Source organism: Schistocerca cancellata, chromosome 12 (assembly GCF_023864275.1).
Source record: "Schistocerca cancellata isolate TAMUIC-IGC-003103 chromosome 12, iqSchCanc2.1, whole genome shotgun sequence".
Taxonomy (NCBI): domain Eukaryota; kingdom Metazoa; phylum Arthropoda; class Insecta; order Orthoptera; family Acrididae; genus Schistocerca; species Schistocerca cancellata.
The window spans coordinates 123092796-123107833 of record NC_064637.1 but is presented as its reverse complement, the minus strand read 5'-3'; positions in this window follow the sequence as shown (position 1 = coordinate 123107833).

Below are 15038 nucleotides of genomic sequence, written 5' to 3'. Positions count from 1 at the left end.
AATGTCGGCACTAGTACAGTGTATATCCACCTTTCGCAGCAATGCAGGCTGCTATTCTCCCATGGAGACGATCGTAGAGATGCTGGATGTAGTCCTGTGGAACGGCTTGCCATGCCATTTCCACCTGGCGCCTCAGTTGGACCAGCGTTCGTGCTGGACGTGCAGACCGCGTGAGACGACGCTTCATCCAGTCCCAAACATGCTCAATGGGGGACAGATCCGGAGATCTTGCTGGCCAGGGTAGTTGACTTACACCTTCTAGAGCACGTTGGGTGGCACGGGATACATGCGGACGTGCATTGTCCTGTTGGAACAGCAAGTTCCCTTGCCGGTCTAGGAATGGTAGAACGATGGGTTCGATGACGGTTTGGATGTACCGTGCACTATTCAGTGTCCCCTCGACGATCACCAGTGGCGTACGGCCAGTGCAGGAGATCGCTCCCCACACCATGATGTCGGGTGTTGGCCCTGTGTGCCTCGGTCGTATGCAGTCCTGATTGTGGCGTTCACCTGCACGGCGCCAAACACGCATACGACCATCATTGGCACCAAGGCAGAAGCGACTCTCATCGCTGAAGACGACACGTCTCCATTCGTCCCTCCATTCACGCCTGTCGCGACACCACTGGAGGCGGGCTGCACGATGTTGGGGCGTGAGCGGAAGACGGCCTAACGGTGTGCGGGACCGTAGCCCAGCTTCGTGGAGACGGTTGCGAATGGTCCTCGCCGATACCCCAGGAGCAACAGTGTCCCTAATTTGCTGGGAAGTGGCGGTGCGGTCCCCTACGGCACTGCGTAGGATCCTACGGTCTTGGCGTGCATCCGTGCGTCGCTGCGGTCCGGTCCCAGGTCGACGGGCACGTACACCTTCCGCCGACCACTGGCGACAACATCGATGTACTGTGGAGACCTCACGCCCTACGTGTTGAGCAATTCGGCGGTACGTCCACCCGGCCTCCCGCATGCCCACTATACGCCCTCGCTCAAAGTCCGTCAACTGCACATACGGTTCACGTCCACGCTGTCGCGGCACGCTACCAGTGTTAAAGACTGCGATGGAGCTCCGTATGCCACGGCAAACTGGCTGACACTGACGGCGGCGGTGCACAAATGCTGCGCAGCTAGCGCCATTCGACGGCCAACACCGCGGTTCCTGGTGTGTCCGCTGTGCCGTGCGTGTGATCATTGCTTGTACAGCCCTCTCGCAGTGTCCGGAGCAAGTATGGTGGGTCTGACACACCGGTGTCAATGTGTTCTTTTTTCCATTTCCAGGAGTGTATGTGTGAGCACCATGGTCCCTAATTCTAGATTCATCCTTTTGTCGTGAGATAAACGCAGGAGGAAGCAATATATTGGACAAGCCTTCTAGGAACGTGCGCCCTCGGGACTTTAACAGCAAACCACACCGTGATGCAGAAAGCCTCTCCTGCAGCGTTTGCCACTGGAGTTGGTTGCGCAGTGCTGAACCTCTCCCTGACACTTTTGCGCTTACTAAATAACTCTGTAACCATAATGCACTACGCTTCTTTGTATCTTCTTTATTTCCTCTATTCTACCTCCTATTGATCCCAAACACACCATCACGTTTGAAGCACTGGTCGAAGAAGGTGTTGCGGCCACATGTAGTAAGCGTTGCTTCACGCAGTGGAGAATGGCAAAACAGAGGCACGCCGACCACCGAGGCACAGATAGCCTTGCTGACAGCTGCAGTCTACCAGCAGGCTGACGTGAGGACGCACACAGACCGAGCGCCGAGCGAAGTCTGGAGAGTGCCGAGTAAGGGGAAGTGAGGCCAGCACGCTACGTTACTCTGCAATATACTGCAGGAGCAATAACAAAAAGTTACCACCGAGGGTAAAAAACGACCTCCTGCCGGATATAAATAGTGGAGCGCAGGCAGCAGCAGACAGAAGCCATTAGGAAGCAGTTCGGATCTGAGGACGGACGTGGTCCGTGTTCGAATGTTCAGTCTTCGTAGGTGACGATTCCGGAAGTCTGTTCCAGCTCGCGGGAGTCATCCGTTCGCCGCCAGATGTCAACTTCAGCTCTGGACGTCGGCCCGAGTTCAGTCGGCACCACGGCTGACTAACTACAGCGAGAATTTCCAGCAGGACCGGCCGCAGGCGCCGCCGGGGACTGAAGCCCGGACTTCACGGCAACCCGGCCCCACGGTGCGTAGCCCGTCCGTTTTTTGTTTTTTTTTTGTTTTTTGTTTTAGGGCGCAAAACTTCTATGGTCATTAGCGCCCAGCCCGTGACTTAAGACAGTAAAAAACATAAATTGAAAACCAGCAGCAATGGGAACAAAGTCATAAAATTGGAGAAACTAAAAATAGAAGGAATGCTTAAAAATCCACTACAGAAAGGTGGTGGTTGTCCCCAAAAAAAACTTCAAATGACTGACGTCATTTCACTGTCACTAATAGACTGGAGACCGCGGTCGGCTGAGCGCGTGTCATCTGCTAAAATCGACGATAGATCAGGCGATAGCTGTAGACGGGAGCGTAACGGATTAAAATAGGGGCATTTAATTAAAAGGTGTCTTACCGTCCACAGCTGAGAGCAGTGGGGACAGAGTGGGGGAGGATCGCCGCTTAAAAGGTGTCGATGGCTAAAAAGACAGTGCCCTATCCGGAGTCTAGCTAAAATTACCTCCTCCCGACGACGCGTTAGGGAGGAAGAGGTCCAAGCGCAAGGAAGGGCTTTCACTTCCCGCAATTTATTACGGGAAAGTGTTGACCAATGCGCATGCCATAAATGAGCAACTTTGCGACATAAACCGCTCCGTAGATCGGTGAAGGGAAGCGACTGAATAGCTGGCCGAGCAAGAGAGACTGCAGCCTTGGCCGCTATATCGGCCGCCTCATTCCCACAGATACCAGCGTGTCCCGGGAGCCAGAGGAACGCCACCGAGACGCCCCCCAGGTGGAGCAAGCGCAGACAGTCCTGAATCCGGTGGGCCAGAGGGTGCACAGGGTAAAGAGCTTGGAGACTGAGGAGAGAGCTGAGAGAATCTGAGCAGATAACGTACTGTATCCGCTGATGGCGGCGGATGTAGTGGACAGCCTGGAGAACAGCGTAAAGCTCCGCAGTATAAACCGAACACTGGTCGGGAAGCCGAAAGCGATTTGGGGTGTCGCCAACAATATGGGCACTCCCTACACCTAACGATGTTTTCGAGCCGTCGGTGTAAATAAATAAGGCGTCCGTCATTTGTGCACATAGAGCAGCAAATGCCCGACGATAAACAAGTGTAGGGGTACCATCCTTGGGAAATTGACAAAGGTCACGGAACAGGCAGATCCGGGGACGGAGCCAAGGCGGTGCTGCACCCCAAGTTGTCAAGAAGGTAGCCCGTCCGTGACGGGAGCTCGCGGACATCGCGACTGACGGATTCCCAGCCGCGGGTGCAGCAGGCGTCGGCAGCTGACCTCACGGCGACGCGGCTCCGTGGGCGTGCCGTACTGGGGCGCCGAGCGGCTCCGAGTTCATCTCAGCCACAGGGCATTCTGGCTTCAGCGAAGCACTGGTGGCCTGAGGCTCTCGAGTGCGATCAGCGGCGCGAATTGCGCGCATTGTCGGAGAATCTACACAGCAGCAGCCAGGCGGAGGGATCCGCAGGGCTGGGCAGCGACGACGAGGGAGAAATTGTAAAGAAAGTTCAATAAATAATTGTAAAACTCCACGCCGTCTCAGTCTTTGGCGCAGCCACTGTGGCTGCTGCTAACAAGTGGTGCAGAAGGCCTAACAAAGGGTTTTGCAAACTGTGTCCTCCGTGGGTGGACTTTAATTTACAATAATTCGCCCAGTCACTTTTAGTCTGGCTTCTCCTTTATCTGCACTAAATTTTATCTGACCGTTTCACTGATAATCGCTCCGTGCGCGGCGGTCGCTGTGGCCGAGCGGTTCTAGGCGCATCAGTCCAGTCCAGAACCGCGCTGCTGCTACGGTGGCAGGTTCTAATCCTGCCTCGGGCATGGTTGTGTGTGATGTCCTTAGGTTAGGTTTAATTAGTTCTAAGTCTAGAGAACTGATGATCTCAGATATTAAGTCCCGTAGTGCTTAGAGCCATTTGAACCATATTCAGGCTTCTTGCGCGTATTTCCGGTTTTTTTAGTATGTCGTGTAATCAAATGACGACGGGTTTTTGTTGTTATTTGTGTTCAAAGCATTATCTTCGGTTATTTTTAGGGTTAATTGTCAGTCATTGCATCAAGCGTCTGTTCTCTACAGGTCTTCCTGCATTTCGCTACGATTCTCTAGTGTTGCGATTTCTCTGTATACAACAGCAACATCTACAGCGAATAGAGTTGAGGAAAATCCGATGCTGTCCACAAGATTAGTTATATATTTTGGTTAAAACAGCAGTCGAAATCGCAATAACGTTTGTTTATTATGACCGGTTTCGGCTTATGTTAAGGCCATTCTCAGATTTGTTTGAGCCCTGCAAGGCTTGGAACAGCAAAGTTACGAACAGTACTAGTACATGTGGCGTTAAAAGAAAATACTGAAATCTTGTAGCATTTAACCATACGGATGGTGTCAGCGGCTCCCTTGTTTTTTCACGATTGTTCACTGTGACTGACGGCTGTGTAGCCACGGGTTAAACAGTGTGCAGTTCCCCCTCTGACTGCCGATTACGTCAGCAACAGCCAATGGCAAACGCTTCAGAAGAACCGAAACGTCTTTGCTGTATGAAATGTGCAAAGTTAGTTCTCGTAGACCAAGTACGAGTACACAAGAACTTAATACTCTCTCTCTCTCTCTCTCTCTCTCTCTCTCTCTCTCTCTCTCTCTCCCGAACAGGCCATGAAGCCCCAACGGTACCGACCGGCCGCCGTGTCATCCTCAGCCCACAGCTGTCACTGGATGCGGATATGGAGGGGCATCTGGTCAGCACACCGCTCTCCCGGCCGTATGTCAGTTTCCGAGACAGGAGCCGCTACTTCTCAATCAGGTAGCTCCTCAGTTTGCCTCACAAGGCACCCCGCTTTCCAGCAGCGCTCGGTAGACCAAGTGCTAGCCCAGCCCAACAGCACTTAACTTCGGTGACCTGACGGGAACCGGTATTACCACTGAGGCAAAGCCGTTGGCTATACAGATATTAGATAAAGACATAATAGCAGGTAAAATTACATTAAAAGATACAACCATTAAAATACATGCACGTCGTTGTATATTTACTAGGCAGCGCCCTCTGGTAAGAATTCAAAATGACGCCGTTGTCTTGGCAACGTAAAAGTCAAGATGACCGCCATGAAATGATAGAAAACTGTAGTGAAAGGGATGCCATTGTCATGGTAACTTAATGGCAGAAGTGGAAGCTAATCAGCCAAAGAAGTACACTTGGGGATGCCGACTGCAATCAAGGTATTGATCCAGGTCGATAACGTCGAAGACGATTGTGCAGACGACTCATAAATTGATGGTAAAACTGAAAAACATCGCTACCTTATTACATATACACTCCTGGAAATTGGAATAAGAACACCGTGAATTCATTGTCCCAGGAAGGGGAAACTTTATTGACACATTCCTGGGGTCAGATACATCACATGATCACACTGACAGAACCACAGGCACATAGACACAGGCAACAGAGCATGCACAATGTCGGCACTAGTACAGTGTATATCCACCTTTCGCAGCAATGCAGGCTGCTATTCTCCCATGGAGACGATCGTAGAGATGCTGGATGTAGTCCTGTGGAACGGCTTGCCATGCAATTTCCACCTGGCGCCTCAGTTGCACCAGCGTTCGTGCTGGACGTGCAGACCGCGTGAGACGACGCTTCATCCAGTCCCAAACATGCTCAATGGGGGACAGATCCGGAGACCTTGCTGGCCAGGGTAGTTGACTTACACCTTCTAGAGCACGTTGGGTGGCACGGGATACATGCGGACGTGCATTGTCCTGTTGGAACAGCAAGTTCCCTTGCCGGTCTAGGAATGGTAGAACGATGGGTTCGATGACGGTTTGGATGTACCATGCACTATTCAGTGTCCCCTCGACGATCACCAGTGATGTACGGCCAGTGTAGGAGATCGCTCCCCACACCATGACGCCGGGTGTTGGCCCTGTGTGCCTCGGTCGTATGCAGTCCTGATTGTGGCGCTCACCTGCACGGCGCCAAACACGCATACGACCATCATTGGCACCAAGGCAGAAGCGACTCTCATCGCTGAAGACGACACGTCTCCATTCGTCCCTCCATTCACGCCTGTCGCGACACCACTGGAGGCGGGCTGCACGATGTTGGGGCGTGAGCAGAAGACGGCCTAACGGTGTGCGGGACCGTAGCCCAGCTTCATGGAGACGGTTGCGAATGGTCCTCGCCGATACCCCAGGAGCAACAGTGTCCCTAATTTGCTGGGAAGTGGCGGTGCGGTCCCCTACGGCACTGCGTAGGATCCTACGGTCTTGGCGTGCATCCGTGCGTCGCTGCGGTCCGGTCCCAGGTCGACGGGCACGTGCACCTTCCGCCGACCACTGGCGACAACATCGATGTACTGTGGAGACCTCACGCCCCACGTGTTGAGCAATTCGGCGGTACGTCCACCCGGCCTCCCGCATGCCCACTATACGCCCTCGCTCAAAGTCCGTCAACTGCACATACGGTTCACGTCCACGCTGTCGCGGCATGCTACCAGTGTTAAAGACTGCGATGGAGCTCCGTATGCCACGGCAAACTGGCTGACACTGACGGCGGCGGTGCACAAATGCTGCGCAGCTAGCGCCATTCGACGGCCATCACCGCGGTTCCTGGTGTGTCCGCTGTGCCGTGCGTGTGATCATTGCTTGTACAGCCCTCTCGCAGTGTCCGGAGCAAGTATGGTGGGTCTGACACACCGGTGTCAATGTGTTCTTTTTTCTATTTCCAGGAGTGTATGTGCTCCCTTTCTGTGTGTATGTTCAATATTCTTTGTTAGTTTTATTTTGTACAGGTCCAACGGACTTTAGCAATATTCTACGGTGGTTCGCATGAGTCACATGCAAGCAGTCTCCTTTGCTGATTACATGTCCCCAATGCTCTATCAATAAATCGAAGTTTGCAGTCTGCTTTACCCACGATACAGCCTATGTTATCGTTTCGTTTCATGTCCCTAGAAATTGTTAAACGCAGCTATTAGTATGAGTCAACCGACTCTAACGATGACTCGTTGATAGTGTTGTACAGGGTAGTACGCTTTTTCGTTTTCCGAAGAGCACAATTTTACATTACTGAACATTTAAAGCCAAGGTTTGCTCCATTTTGAAATCTTATCATCCGAACGAATACCTGTGCAGCTTTTTCAGATAGTACTTCATTAGAGATAGCTGTATCATCTGCTAGACGCGTAAGGTTATTATTAATATTGCCTACGAGGTCATTAATATAGAATATGAACAGCAAGGGTCCCAACATATTTTCCGGGAGAAACCAAAGGTTACTGCTAGAACTGTCGATTGCTCTCTGCCCACTTACTGTGTTCTGCCCACCTAGATAGTCACATCTTATTTATCCTTGTTCGATTATTGAATGTGTTATTCCCTGATTGCCTTAGATGGAGATGTGTTGATCCTTTGATTAGGTGACAAATAGGGTGATTGAGATTACATGAAAGCTGTATTGATCAATGAGCAGGTATTCTAATTTCAAGCTTTGTGTATTAGCACGAATTCATTAATTACACTATGTGAATACCCTAAGCTCATTGACCACATTATAGTAATATTTTTGTATTTTCACTTAGAAAATTGTGTTTGTGCTTCGTTTGCGTAAGTTTTTGGTGACAAATGACAGTAGCAGTAAGGCACTCTTGACAAACAGTATGAAAGTTGTTCGTATCCTTCAAAGTTCTGATGATTATATGAATACATGCTCTGTTTTAATTTTATATGCTGATAGTATTTCTCTTCTAAAGGATAATGATCCGGATTATGCCCTAAGATAGTCCCTTAACGGATCATTCATGTTGTTACCGTTACACATGACTGTGATTGGATTTAAAAGCTATTGTGTTACTGGACGGTAATTTTTTCCTAAAAGATCTGTAAATTGAGATAATACATTCTAGCTATGTATGTTCGCAAGGAGCGGATATTTGCAGTATGATATTTACTCCATTCTGATAACTTCGTTATATTTTATTGTATCTTTAGTCTTTATGACAACAAAAAATATTGTTACCATAGTGTAACTAAGTACAAGAAAACATTACATAATGTAGTTTTTAATGTTTATTACTTCGTCTTCTTGAAAATGATGGTTGGAATACAGTTTAGTCATCAGATGTATGGGTAGAGTTATCTTCATTCTGGCTACAAATTATTTGTTATGAGTTCTAGATTTTAAATGCCAGATTATATCTCGTGGTGGTTCTCTTCAGTTACTCCATTCTGATAACTTCGTTATAGCTATATCATACTTCCAATATTTGAAATTAACGAAACTTTTAAATTAGATATGTAATATTGGCTGCAGATTAATTTTTCGACGTAAGTATTGTTTCTGTTATTACATTCGAAATCGTCTTGTGTACTTGCAGATCTTTTCCTTCCTGGATTATGACATGATTTTTGTTTTGTATTTCATACAGGACCGTGAACATGTTTTATGAACGAAATCAGCCAGAATAAAATATAAATAATGCCAGCATTTGTGTGTTACGCCGTTTATAAAGTATTTACAAGCCGATAACTGCCTTAACGAGACGTGTAAGGTGTCAGGCAAATCCAACACCTTCCATGAAAACCCTGACATGATAGCAAATCCGACAGTATTTCACATAGCTCCAAATAAATCCTGACATTCAATTAACCAAAGCAATACGATCAACGAGTGAGCAAATGGAATACCACAGACTAACACAAGAACGCCTAAATGTATGTCATACCTTTCCACCGTGAAACAGACGCAGTTCCGAGGGGAGAAACGAGAACAGAAGCCGAGAGCAGAATCGTGTGGGCCCTACGATAAGGGGCGGACACCCACGTCGTCAGCCGACCGCCAAAACCACCCCCCAGCCCATGTTAAAAGATAGAGCCCTCCAGGAGAACAGTATAGATCTTACGCTAACACTAAAAGGGCCACACCAGCTGAAAGTTTTAGCGTGAGTCTTTTTCGCGTCTCTGTTACGTTGCAAACGTTAAAAACATTGCCCCACCACAAAAAGTATAACGTTTCTCATTGGATAGACAGTAGTTTTGTAGGCGGAGCTTAAGGTTAACATTGAGACCCTGACTGGTCAGTTGAAAACACAGCCAGATAGCTTTTTTTTTAAACCAACTTCAGTAAATTGTAGTAAGGAGAAGTTAGGGGAGAGTTGCTTCCGAGACGGCGAGCTGTGTGGAGCAGTGCCGTCCGCCGCCCCCTGACGCTGCCTAACCAACTACAAGGTAATGAACGCACGCGATGCCGCATTTTTGAGCGCACAAGGCTTCACTCAGAAAAGTTAAAATCTGAAACGCGATGATTTTTCTGTTATATAATTATTGAGAAGCCACATCAGCCACTGTAATTTATGTCAAGTTAGATAAGTAATTAAAGATAATTGAGGGTCACTGTAGACCATTTTGATAGTTTTCTCTTTTATGAAACTTAACTTAAATCTAGATTATAGATGTGATATGGCATAGGTCATCCTTCGATCCATTGTAGAACTTGGAAACCCATTCAGGGAATATTCGGTCACATTTTTGTTGAACGCAGTTGGTTTTTATCATCCTGTATTAAACCATTTTCTTTTATCAATAGTGCAATTTATAAACAACGTTTTGTGAGTAGAATAAAATTTCCAATGGTAAAATTAAGTGCTTTTTCGACGTTATTTTACCGGCTAACTAAAAATAGGAAAGCCTTGAACCCCTTCCACTAAATTTAGTTAGTATTTAGATTCTTTTACAGGGAGTGCAGTGGAGCTGACGTTGAAATCATTAAGTATTTGATTATATCGTCGCTAGTCTCACTGAACTCTTCTGAACTCTACATGTCATGTGTGGTCTGGCGTCTCCTTACCAGCAACAGGTCCCAGGTTCAAACTGGTCAATTCCCTAAAAAACGCACTTAGAGCGTCGTTGCGCGAAAGTGGTAGGGAGACACGACTTAGAACAAACAGACACCACGCAGAATGTTAGAGACGTTTCTACCAATAAATCCTCCTCAGTCCAGTAGCAGATTTGGCAAAATGCGCTATCCTGCTTTCGATAATGTGGTACTGGTTTAAATGTCATATCCGCCACAGAGCGTGACAACAGCACAGTCAGCCTGGTCTCCGCGAAAGCACCCTAACGACTCTGTCACTAGGGTGTGAAACGCTGCAGCCGGTCGCCGTGTACAGTTCCCCCTCAGCGAGATGAGCCGCGTCGACGGTCGTGTCATTAGGGCCAGCCACTGGACACCGCTCGCAGTGGCCTGTGCCGGTTAATTCTCGAACACACACAGCCGGCGCTTTTCACGCCCCCTACCCCGCACGTCCACTCCCCCTCCACCCCGCCTATCGAAGCCTCATTAGTCGCTATTACGTCCAGCACCCGCCAATTACGGCCTTATGACGTCACCAGATAAGCCTCAAGTGGTCACTGCCGGGGCGTATGGTGACGCCAGCACGTATACGCTATCCGCCATCTACATATACGCCCTGCGTGGTCCAGTTTGTTGGAACACTGTTACATTACTGACGAGTTTACGGAAGCGCTTCTTAAATCTTTCAGCCGCAATTGAGAATGGAGTGGCACACGATTCCAGCCTGTCGACTATCTACACCTACATTTACATGGATACTCTGCAAATCACATTTAAGTGCCTGGCAGAGGGTTCATCGAACCACCTTCATAATAATTCTTCATTATTCCAACCACGAACAGCGTGCCGTGAAAAACCAACACCTACTGTATATCTTTCCGTGCAAACTCTGACTTCCTTTATTTTGTTATGATGATAGTTTCTCCCTATGTAGGTTGGCTCAAAAATTGTTCAAATGGCTCTAAGCACTATGGGACTTAACATCTGAGGTCTTCAGTCCCTGGACTAAGGACATCACACATATCCACGCCTGAGGCACTGCGACCGTAGCAGCCGCGTGGTTCCGGACTGAAGCGCCTACAACCGCTCGGCCCCAGCGGCCGGCTGTTGGTTGGCGTCAACAAAATATTTTCGCATTCGGAGTACAAAGCTGGTGAATGAAATTTCGTGAGAAGATTCCGCCGCAACGAAAACCGCCTGTTGTAATGATGTCCACTCTAAATCCTATATCATGTTAGTGATACTCTCTCCACTATTTCGCGATAATACAAACCGTACTGCTCTTCTTTCAGCTTTGCACTGCGCAGCAGCACTCCAAAAGAGGACGGACAAGCGTAGTGCAGGCAGTCTCTTTAGTAAATATGTTCCATTATCTAAGTGTTCTACCAATAAAACGAATTCTTTGGTTTGTCTTCATCGCAACATTTTCTGTGTGTTCTTTCCAACGTAAGTTGTTCGTGACTGTAATTCCTAGGTATTTAACTAAGTTTACGACCTTTAGATTTGACTGATTCTTCGTGTAACCGCAATTTAACTGATTTCTTTTAACACTCATGTGGATGACCTCACATTTTTCATTATTTAGTGTTAATTGCCAATTTTCGAAACACGCATGTATCTTTTCTAAATCGTTTCGAAATTTGTTTTGATCTTCTGATGGCTTTACTAACCAGACGCGACAGCATTATCTACAAACAACCTAAGACGGCTCCTCATATTGTCTCCTAGATCATTTATATAGATAAGGAACAGCAAATGGCCTATAACACTACCTTGTGGAACGCCAGAAATCACTTCTGTTTTGCTCGACGACTATCCGTCACTTTCTACGAACTGACAGGAAAATGAGACGATATTCCATAAGCACACAAGTTCACTTTAAGCCTCTTGTGTGGTACAGTGTCGAAAGCCTTCTGGAAATCTAGAAATACAAAATCATTTGAAATCCCTCGTCAGTAGCACTCAGCACTTCATGTGTGTAAGGAGCTAGTTGTGTTTCACAAGAACAATGTTTTCTAAATTCGTGTCGACTGTGTGTTAACAGACCGCTCTTCTCGAGGTAATTCATGATGTTCAAACAAAATATATGATCGAAAATCCTGCTGCATATAGAGGTCTATGATACAGGACTTTAATTTAGCGGATTACTCCTACTACCTTTCTTGTGTATTCCTGTGACCTGTGCGACTTTCCAGTCTTTAGTCGAGTGAACGGTTGTAGATGACTGGTAAGTATTGAGCTATTGCTTCAGCATACTCTGAAAGGAACCTAAGTGATATACAGTCTGGAACTAAGACTTGCTTTTATTAAGTAATATAATTTGCTTCAATGCTTCGAGTATATCTATCTCTAAGTTACGCATGATGATGATCAATTTGGGTAACTGAGCAAGTAGTAAAGGAAAGCGAGGAGCAATGTGGTAAAGGAATTGTTTCACTACCATACAATGCTGTACTCCAGACGTACATTCTCGGAAATTTGTTCCTCAAATTAAGGCCGGTATTTGATATTAGTAGACTTCTTTTGGTCAGGAATGCCCTTTTTGCCATTGCTAGTCTGCTTTTGATGTCCTCCTTGCTCCGTCCGCCATCGGTTATTTTACTGCCTAGGCAGCAGAATTCCTGAACTTCATCTACTTCGCGACCATCAACCTGATGTTAAATTTCTCGCTGTTTTCATTTCTACTCCTTCTCATTACCTCCTTCTTCGATTTACTCTGTACTCATTAGACTGTTCATTCCGTTCAGGATATCATGTAATTCTTCTTCACTTTCACTAAGGATAGCAATGTCATTAGTGAATCTTATCATTGATACCCTTTCACATTGAATTGTGTCAGGATTTCGTAACATGAGCCAACTGAAATGTTACATTCTTCAGCAATCTCTCGGACAGCCAGTTTTTGATTGGCACGCACAATTTAGTTGATGTTCCTGACACGAGTGTCATCGGTAGATGTCCAATGGCGTCCTAAAAATATTCAAATGTGTGAAATCTCATGGGACTTATCTGCTGAGGTCATCAGTCCCTAAGCTTACACACTACTTAACCTAAATTACCCTAAGGACAAACACACACACCCATGCCCGAGGGAGGAATCGAACCTCCGCCGGGACCAGCCGCATAGTCCGTGACTGCAGCGCCTTTGACCGCTCGGCTAATCCCGCGAGGCTACAGCGTCCTAACCGAAGGCCACTTTTAAACCGTGGGAACGAATCGTAACACCGTGTATGGCACTCATCACCATAGGGCTCTTGCATCATTTGGCGCGTCTCTGTGTATGTTTACTTGAGTTTCACGCAAAATTTAACGCAGACGCGTTGCTCCTGTAATTCTGCGATCTCGAAATCCGCAAAACGCGTGACACAACGTTCTGCTCAATACAGCACTGAACAATATCTGCATCTACATCTACATACATACTCCGCAATCCACCATACGGTGCGTAGCGGAGGGTACCTCGTATCATAACTAGCATCTCTCCCTGTTCCATTCCCAAACAGAACGAGCGAAAAATGACTGCCTATATGCCTCTGTACGAGCCCTAATCTCTCTTATCTTATCTTTGTGGTCTTTCCGCGAAATGAAAGTTGGCAGCAGTAAAATTGTACTGCAGTCAGCCTCAAATGCTGGTTCTCTAAATTTCTTCACTAGCGATTCACGAAAGGAACGCCTCCTTTCCTCCAGAGACTCCCACCCGTGTTCCTGAAGCATTTCCGTGACACTCGCGTGATGATCAAACCTACCGGTAACAAATCTAGCAGCCCGCCTCTGAATTGCTTCTATGTCCTCCCTCAATCCGACCTGATAGGGATCCCAAACGCTCGAGCAGTACTCAAGAATAGGTCGTATTAGTTTTGTAAGCGGTCTCCTTTACAGATGACCCACATCTTCCCAAAATTCTACCAATGAACCGAAGACGACTATCCGCCTTCCCCACAACTGCCATTACATGCTTGTCCCACTTCATATCGCTCTGCAATGTTACGACCAAATATTTAATCGACATGACTGTTTCATGCGCTACACTACTAATGGAGTATTCAAACATTACGGGATTCTTTTTCCTATTCATCTGCATTAAATTACATTTATCTGTATTTAGAGTTAGCTGCCATTCTTTACACCAATCCTGTCCAAGTCATCTTGTATCCTCCTACAGTCACTCAACAACGACACCTTCCCGTACAGACACGCAACAATGGAACTTGAGCAGGCGTCCACCCAACAATGAAACTTCTGCAGGCGTGTGCAGGGTCGCGAATCGCATTTCGCTGCAACACGCCAGTGGCGCGACATTACTAATGTTCCGGATTTTTTTTTTTTAACAGACCCCGTACTTTCTACCTACAAACTTGGTTCCAGAGTCCTCAGAGCAGCGATTCGAGAGCGATGGTGCAACGTATCGTAAAGAAAAATCAAGACACTTTCGTAGGATTTGTCGACCTGGAAAAAGCGTTCGGCAATATAAAATGGTGCAAGCTGTTCGAGATTCTGAAAAAAGTAGGGGTAAGCTATAGGGAGAGACGGGTCATATACAATATGTACAACAACCAAGAGGGAATAATAAGAGTGGACGATCAAGAACGATGTGCTCGTATTAAGAAGGGTGTAAGACAAGGCTGTAGCCTTTCGCCCCTACTCTTCAATCTGTACATCGAGGAAGCAATGATGGAAATAAAAGAAAGGTTCAGGAGTGGAATTAAAATACAAGGTGAAAGGATATCGATGATACGATTCGCTGATGACATTGTTATCCTGAGTGAAAGTGAAGAAGAATTAAATGATCTGCTGAACGGAATGAACAGTCTAATGAATACACAGTATGGTTTGAGAGTAAATCGGAGAAAGACGAAGGTAATGAGAAGTAGTAGAAATGAGAACAGTGAGAAACTTAACATCAGGATTGATGGTCACGAAGTCAACGAAGTTAAGGAATTCTGCTACCTAGGCAGTAAAATAACCAATGACGGACGGAGCAAGGAGGACATCAAAAGCAGACTCGCTATGGCAGAAAAGGCATTTCTGGCCAAGAG